Here is an 8,881-nt window from a genome sequence, read left to right as displayed (position 1 = left end):
ATCGACCCCTGCATCTTTTTTTTTTTCCGTTTATAATATGAAATTTCTTGCCGCATCTCATGTTACAATATTAACAATGCGTTCCATATTTTACAAATGAAAACGAATTATATTGTCGAAATAAAGCAGCAAACCGATGAGCTATTTCTATTTTTAATAATTTAATTTTCAATTTCTATGTTTTTTAATAATAATTTCAATTTATAATTATCAAATGCATTTTTCAATATAGTGATAACAATTTGCAATGTTAGTGCAAAATTAGTGCAATGGGTTCACAAGGTGGGAGCATCCCTAGTGCATCCCCAGTGCAGAAGGTGCTCACACAGTGCGCAAATTACCACACAAACACCCCTCAACTTCAGTTTAATTACATATAGACCCTCATTAAATTTTATTTGGTACCAAATATTTGCGTTTTTTAGCAATTCGATACAACACTGGGGTATTAATTCGATACAACACTGGGGTATTAAATTCAATAAACTCACAAAAAAGTGTTACATACCTTAGTAAAAGTGTTGGGAAAAACATTCCTCAATGCATTGAGACTCGTATCCCATCCCGTCTGAGTCAAATATACGGTCGTGTCCTCATGAAAACCGATCTTCTTCAAAAACTCCCCAATTTTTGAACTGTTGTAGCACCACCTTTTATTATGACCACTACTCTCTAATAATTTACAGCTCGTTTCGGTCAACATTTCGACATGTAAGTCAACCGAAACAAACCGCCCGTTCGTTTTCTTGCTCATGCTCCGCAATGTACCGACCATAGAATCGATTAATTCTTGCAACTCCCTTTGCGGTTTGAGGCTTTCGTACATCGCAAGGCACTGATAATCGGATTCATGGTTGATTATTCAAAATACCTTTTGTCTCCTAATTTTGTTCCTCTGATAAGAATTGCAAGAAACAACTATACTAACACCCCTCAAATTCAAGTTAATTACAGATAGGCCCTCATCAAAATTTTCCAAACTGTAATTATTTGATGGAACGATAAACAAACATTTGCTGTGCAATATTAACAGCAAGCAAACAGTTAATATACAGTCCCATAATTTCCATTTTTTTTTTGAAATATGGAGAATATAACTATGGGTTTATTGCATTCAGCACCTTGGATTCTCTTTATTTGCTAAAAAACCCATCATGGTATTTTATTGGAAAACACCCTTTATGGTTCAATTTGTTTTAGCAAATTGCACCTAAAAAACTCACTACTCGGAGGGTTGTGCGCTAAAGGAATGCGATACAATTGAATTTTTGGCGGATGTTAATAACATAGGGAGGTTTTTGGCTATTTGATATAATTCAGGATTACTAAATGCAATAAACTCAATAATTATAAAAATGTGTAACATACCTTAGTAAAAGTGTTGGGATTCCTAAAAAACTGCATAATTTCTGCACTATTGTAGCACCACCTTTATTATAGCCACTACTCTCGAATAATTTTGCACTTCTTTTTAATCAACATTTCGACACGTAAGTCAACAGAAACGAACTGCATAAGACCTATCATATATTGTGTGCCCCTCTGATACTGGGATATATGTATGCCTGGTTTTGAATTCTTGAGCATATCATATTGGACCATGTCAACAGAAACGAACAGAATAAAACATGTCATAAATTGTGTGCCTATATGACACTGAGATATATGCATACCTGGTTTTGAATTTTTGAGCATATCTATGTCAATAGAAACAAACCAAATAAAACATGTTATAAATTGTGTGCATGTCTGAAACAGATATATATGCATGCCTGGTTTTGAATTCTTGATCATATCATACTGAACTATGTCAACAGAAACGAACCAAATAAAACATGTCATAAATTGTGTGCCTGTCTGAAATTGAGATATATGCATGCGTGGTTTTAAATTCTTGAGCATATCATATTGGATTATGTCAATAGAAACGAACCGAATAAAACATGTCATAAGTTGTGTGCCTGTCTGAAACTGAGATATTTGCATGCCTGGTTTTGAATTCTTGAGCATATCATAATGGATTATGGTTGTTTCTGGTTGAGCTTCCTAATATAAATAAATAAATAAATGAAAATAAAGCTGTGTGCTAAAAAATTGCGTTATACGAAACTTTTTTGTGAATGTTAATAACATGAGGAGGTTTTTAGCAATTTCATATAATTCAGGGGTACTAAATGCAATAATCGTAAAAGTTTTGGAAAAACATTCCTAAACAATTGCACAATTTATGCACTATTGTAGCACAACCTTTTATTATAGCCACTACTCTCTAATAATTTTGCACTTCTTTTCGGTCAACATTTCGACACGTAAGTCAACAAAAATGAACCGCATAAAACATGTCGTAAATTGTGTGTCTGTCCGAAACTGAAATATATGCATGCCTGGTTTTGAATTCTTAAGCATATCATATTAGACTATGATTGTTTCGTGTTGAGCTTCCTAATATAAATAAATAAATAAATGAAAATAAAGTTTATTAAGAAGAATATATATTTACCAAGTAATGACGTTTTTATCGTCTTTCTGGTTTCACTCCTAGACATAATTACCACCAATAGTTCAACACAATGTCTTTTGTAACACTTGCAAATTTAATTGGATTTTGCATATGAAACATGTGCTTGTATGATATTGTGATGATTTAATTAAATTCATATTTATATGTGTTTATTTTCCTATGGCATGTATACATATTAGTTATAAAAAAACAAATCAAAAAATCATGATAAATGCAACATTATTTAATTGGGTTAAGAAAAAACTTATCTTATCGATCTTTCGACTTTATTCTTTCGATACCGTCGAAGCGTGGCCGATTTTTCCTCGATCATTCTACTTTACTCTTTCGATACCGTCGAAGTCTGGCCGATTTCCCCTCTTTTGCAATCTGCAAATCAATGGAAGACAAAAAACAGCGAAGATCAAAATAAGCAAGTCGATTTGGTAGAGTGAAAATCGAAATCAAAATCAGTTGAATGCTTGCATGCAATCGAATAGTCATAGAACTACATCGAATTACAAAAATTTACCAGAAAGCAACAAAAATCAAGAAATTTCCGCAAAATTAATAAAAGAATTGTACCCAAAACGAATCGATGTGGTCTCTTCTGATCATGTTTCCGATCATTTTAAACATGAAAAATGTAAGAAAATCAGCCATTACTTGCCTCAAATCAACTGAATGGCTTAATTGTTCAGCATTTAACACCCGTTTCTCACAAAGTTTGTGTGACACATCATGATTTTGATGTATCTTCCATTGCATAGCCTTTAATCAATATTTTTATCATGAAACCACGACCAATCTACCGCCCCAATCCAAAGGTCAAATTAAAGGAACTCTTTGAATAAATAACACATGGAAGATATGTGTCATAGATACACATTAAAAATATCTTACATCATTTTGGAAAATAAATTTTATGTAGATATATATATATATATATATATATATATATATATATATATATATGTGTGTGTGTGTGTTATATTATATATATATTTTTAATAGGGTAAATTCCACTTTACCCCCTTGTACTCTGCCCAAGAACCACTTTACCCCCTCGTACTCTTAATTTCGTCGATTTACCCCCTTGTACTTGTACAATTTCCCAATACAACCCTCTTCATCAACTTTTTTCGATTTTGACTCTGACGCCATTTGGTAAAAAGTCAAAATATTGACGTAAATATTGAATTTTTTCGATTTTGACTTTCGAGATTAGAAAAGAGAAAGTTTCACACATTCATATATTTTTTTTCTTTGCAATGGGTGGAATCGATCAATTTTTGGGTCTTGATTTTTACTAAGTTAGGGGTTCAATTTGGGGATATCTTGGAAGGGGAACTGGTGGGAGAAGAAGAAATGACAATATTGACGGAGGAGAAACGACGCGTTATAGGCAGTTGTAATTTTGTAATTTACAGAGTTGACCAAATGGCGTTAGAGTCAAAATTGACAAAAATTGAAGAAAATGGCTGTATTGGGAAATTGTACAAGTACAAGGGGGTAAATCGATAAAATTGAGAGTACGAGGGGGTAAAGTGACTCTCAGGCAGAGTACGAGGGGGTAAAGTGGAATTTACCCTTTTTAATAGGCCTAGATATTACAAGTTTGGGTTAATTAAGATGAAGCCCATTAAACTCAATAGACGATATGGGCCAGATTTGCTAAATAATTCTTTGTCGTTGGGGGTTAGAACTTGGGACCTTTGGACCAGAACAAGCTTTGTTGGGGGTCCGAATTTATCTTTTTATTTTTTATCTTATCTTTATATATAAAAGAAAGGTTTTCCCCGAAACCCTAAAAAGACAGTTTTTTTTTTTAACAAATCCCTTTATTTTCTCCTTTCTTTACTCCTCTTCTATGGTGGTGTTTGCAAATGATTATTTAAAAGCAGAAGTTAGTGATTGTGATTTAAGTTAGTTTTAAGTGCTTATTTCTAAAAGTTGGGGGTGTTTGCAAATATTTCAGAAAATGAACTAAAATTGAAAAAGCAGGGTTAGGGCTGCTTTTAAAAAAAATAGCTTAAAGCAGATTATTTTAAGAGAAGCAAAAGCAAAAGTTGATTTTGCAAACACCTAAAAACAGATTATGAGCAAAAAAAACCGCATAATCACTTTCAAAAAGCATTTGCAAACACCACCTATGTATGTTTTTTTTATATAATTATTTTTTATACTTTTCTGCACGATAGAAAAATTTTCCCGTTTCCTCTTTTATCGCATGATGGGAAATTTTTTTATAGCACGTTTTTTTTATATAATTAATTATATTTGTTTTCTCCTTCTCTATTTTGAAATAGTTTTTATTCATTCTTCTCTTCAGATGTGGTAGTTTTCCCTTAAAAAAATTGTTCCAATTAATATCGCAAAAAAGAAGAAGAAAAAATAAATAAAATCAACGTGTAAACCTCTACAGCAAAAACACGATAGTTCTTAACCTCTACACACACGATATGATAACCATCTTTCCAGAAAATCATGCATACGATCGTGTGTGAGAAACTTACAAATTTGTTTTCATTATGTCTATATATAATTAGAATGAGTTTTGGGTCGACTTAATTATCTGGATTTTATTTTCATTAATTTGTTTGGACAATTTTTTTGTGGTTTATTATTTTGCAGTATGTATTCGAGAGGCATAAAGTGGCGCTTTTCCACATCTATTGCGTCGCTTGCTACATCATGGGCTGGTATCTATTTTGTTTTACTAATTTTAATTTTTATATATAGATCACATAGTTTAAGTATTATACTGAAATGGTGGTTTTCTAGAAGTTTCAATCTTCTTTCTAACATTTTTAATGTGTTTTAAGGGTTGTGTTTGATTCTTTGAACTACATTATCAGAATTGGATGATGAATTTTATGATTAAGAAGATAAAATTTGGTTCGTGTTTTATCAGTAGTATAAATAGATGGTTTTTGAAAATTATTCTAATAAATTTGTCCTTCATATTTCATATATTTTGATTTTTCAGTTCTAATATATTTTCGTTAGAAAAGGTTGTATGCTTCTCTTCTCATTAAAAAAAAAAAAAAAATAATTTGTTATTGTTGGGCCCCCGCCGGGATAGCACGAACTCCACATTGGTATGATATTGTCCAGACTGGGCCGGGCCCAACTGGTTTTGCTCTTGGGTTTCCCCAAAAGGCCTCATACCAATGGAGTTACTATCCCCTCTATATAAACCATAGATCTTTCCCATATTAAACCGATGTGGGACATTGTTTGCACCTCAACAATCCTCCCCTCGAACAAAGTACCACATAGGTCGGACCACAGAGGACCACCGAGCCTCCCTCAATTTGCGCCTGGGGCTCAACACCATCTTTGTTCCGCGCACCAAGCCTCGAACAAAGGACCATATAGGTCGGACCACACAAAGGATCCCCGAGCCTCCCACCTGGAGCTCGTTGAGCCGCCTCCATTTGCGCACCGGGAGCTCACCATTTTTGTTCGCCACCGAGGATTCGGGAATTTCACACAGATTCCGGCAATTTCCACCACATGGTTAGGTCTGGGCCATGGCTCTGATACCACTGTTGGGCCCCCGCCGGGATAGCACGAACTCCACATTGGTATGATATTGTCCAGACTGGGCCGGGCCCAACTGGTTTTGCTCTTGGGTTTCCCCAAAAGGCCTCATACCAATGGAGTTACTATCCCCTCTATATAAACCATAGATCTTTCCCATATTAAACCGATGTGGGACATTGTTTGCACCTCAACAGTTATGGCTTTAAGGTACATCATTTTTGTTGAAATCAAGACTAATAAAACACTATTGCAGCAACTCCACCAAAGAGATGGACCCTATGTTTTTGAGGAACCACAACAAGAAGAGCGGTTAGGCTGCCAACAAGGAAGAATAGATTTCAACTTACCTATCATGGGTTAAAAATGGTCACGGAATCACCAATTTTTTTTTAGGTAGATGGTTGGGAAATATATTTTCGCCTCTCCTGTCTCTCTGAAAAATCCTACAGTATTGCGAGTTATTCTCAAATTTATTTTATTTGGTCTGCCATTCGAATTATATTGCTCTGCATAACCCGAGTTTTGTTCTTTTACAGAGGGTGTGGCGAATTCTTAGGCGCATTTTTTTTTGGGTATATATTTATGGTAAGTTTTTCATATTTACGAGTTTAGATGATTGAGGAAAAAATGTTTGTTGTTTTGTAAATTCTCAGTTTGTTCATTCAGATATTGCTTTTTAAAAATAGTTACCTTTACGATTTTCGCAGTTTTTTCCTTTCACAAACATGAAGCAACTCTAGAGCATTTTTTTTTTGGAAAAGAATTACAATATTTTTGTTTAAAGGATTACTATGGAGTTTTATTGTGTTATCTCTTGGAAATCTATTCACTAATACCTGAAAATGATGTTGCTCGATAATTTTAAATATTGTCCTTATTAACTTCTTATTACTTGCTAGATATTATAGCATATCTACATCACTTATCTCTCGGGTGGTTTTATTTTCCATGATTATTTTATTATTGAGTTGTGAATATTCTTACTAATATTTGTTTTCTAACGTAAGTTTCCTCGATGTGGTTTCATACAGTCATTTATTTTTGGTTCTATTTATCTTACATAGTTTTATTTTGTGTTAAGTGCATACGACTCATAAACTATGTTTTGTTACTATGAAAGATTGTGTAAAAGTTTAGACTCTGCTCGATAGTAAGCAGGATTATATTATGATCGATGTCCGAAAAACTATTTGTTTATATAAGATTTGATGTGTTTTTCTTACTCTGATACGATGATATTAAATTCTTTGGGTTTTACATTATAATTGTTTTTCTGATTTTAATTTTCAAACCTGCAACTAAATCAATTTGTTATTTCTATAACTATTGAAAGATTTCGGTTGTGAAAAAAAACAATAAAATTTCTCGCACACAGTAAGATTTGCCCGAACAATACGCAACAACTCTTTACTTTGCTAATGTATCGTTACTTTGCTAATTTATTGCCTTTTTTTTTCCTATTAGTTTAAATGTGTTAACGTTTTGTTAGACAACCCATACAAATTTTGCTTCAAAGAAGCATTTCAAACACTTGAGTCTATGAATCTTGCCGTTCTCCTCAGTTGTCTCTTACCTTTCAAGTTTTCGTGTTTTCACTAATACTCGATTTTCAGTACTTTTTCATGTTTTACTTTCAGAATTTCTTTATTTCCACAGTTGACGCATTCTTTACCTTCAAATTTTTGAATTTCTTTATTTCTTTATTTTTATTTTTTTCAAACATTCTTTGTTATTCAGTTGTAATTTTTATTTCTCTTACATTTTTGTAACTATTTTTATTTTTCTAATTATTAATTTTTCTTAACTCTATTTGTTATTCCCCTTTTTTTTGTCTCTTTCTACAAAAAATATATAACTTTTTATATTTCTACGAAACCGCTAATGACATCTTTGTAACTTTGATTTCCTCTTTAAAACATAGATGACTTTTCACTTAATATTTTCTTTAGTAATTCCTTATTTCGACAGTTTTCTTTAACATCCAAATCCACGTAATAGCCGTTTTAGTAATTCCTTATTTCGACAGTTCTCACGCCCTCTCCCCACGTTGTAGCCGTTTTTCTCCACTTCTCCGTTCTTCTCTCGCTTTCTTAATCATCTAAAACTTCATAATCTTTGTTTCTCCCCCATTCCAGTATTCATCTTCATAATCACACGGCTTCATGAAAGGTGACCTATTTTGCAATTTGTACTCTCTTTAGAATGTTTTAGTTTTGTTCTTTATCATCCGGTCGCCCCTTCTGCACAACTCTTTTTTTTTTTTTTTAATACATTGGTTCAATCTTTTCAGTGAAGATGTCGTTAGAAAAAAATGTAAATAAATCTGATTTTCATTCGGGCAGATTTTTTGACACCGTTTACTGTTTGCTTAGAATATTTCAATTTTATTTTTTTCATAATCCTACGGCTTCTTCTTTTGGTAAATACTGTCTTTCGATGTTTAAGAAAAACATGAAGTTGTTTGACAAAAATATAAATAAGTTGTACCAAAAGATTTTGCAAAACTGATTTATGTTTATAATATGCTACTTTTTGTCCGACAACTTCTTAGACAACTAATTTTCGTTTTGGTTTAATTGTTTTGGCAAAAGTTGAAGGATCGATGTAAATAAGTTATAATCTTTTCACTGGCAGATGTTTTGTCAAAATTTTACACGATTTTATGTTTTATCAAAAGATTTTGCAAAATTAATTTTTGTTTAGAATGTTCACTACTAGAAAATCGCCGATTAGCGACGGACATTGGCAACGTATAACTGATTCGTTGCTACGGTAAAGATTTAGCAATAGCATTAGTGACGGAAGATGAAATCGTCCCTTTGGTGGTGTTAC

At 32.8% G+C, this 8,881-nt stretch overlaps 2 long non-coding RNA genes across 2 annotated transcripts; one reads left to right on the top strand and one right to left on the bottom strand.

Annotated features, from left to right (window-relative positions):
- Positions 1 to 373: 373 nt before the first annotated feature.
- LOC148767329 (uncharacterized) lies at positions 374 to 3,173 on the bottom strand. The gene is made up of 2 exons (XR_016034008.1): positions 3,086 to 3,173; positions 374 to 2,890 (listed from the first exon to the last, which is right to left on the bottom strand). It is a non-coding gene; the product is annotated as an uncharacterized LOC148767329 (long non-coding RNA).
- Positions 3,174 to 4,719: 1,546 nt separating this feature from the next.
- Positions 4,720 to 7,223, top strand: LOC148767328 (uncharacterized). The gene is made up of 4 exons (XR_016033731.1): positions 4,720 to 5,003; positions 5,135 to 5,202; positions 6,303 to 6,442; positions 6,586 to 7,223. It is a non-coding gene; the product is annotated as an uncharacterized LOC148767328 (long non-coding RNA).
- Positions 7,224 to 8,881: the final 1,658 nt, after the last annotated feature.

The sequence above is a fragment of the Erythranthe guttata genome, chromosome 10 (assembly GCF_056151865.1).
Source record: "Erythranthe guttata isolate IM_541 chromosome 10, IM_541, whole genome shotgun sequence".
NCBI classification, from domain to species: domain Eukaryota; kingdom Viridiplantae; phylum Streptophyta; class Magnoliopsida; order Lamiales; family Phrymaceae; genus Erythranthe; species Erythranthe guttata.
Note: the sequence above shows the minus strand (reverse complement) of the source record. Positions and strands in the feature narration are given on the sequence as shown.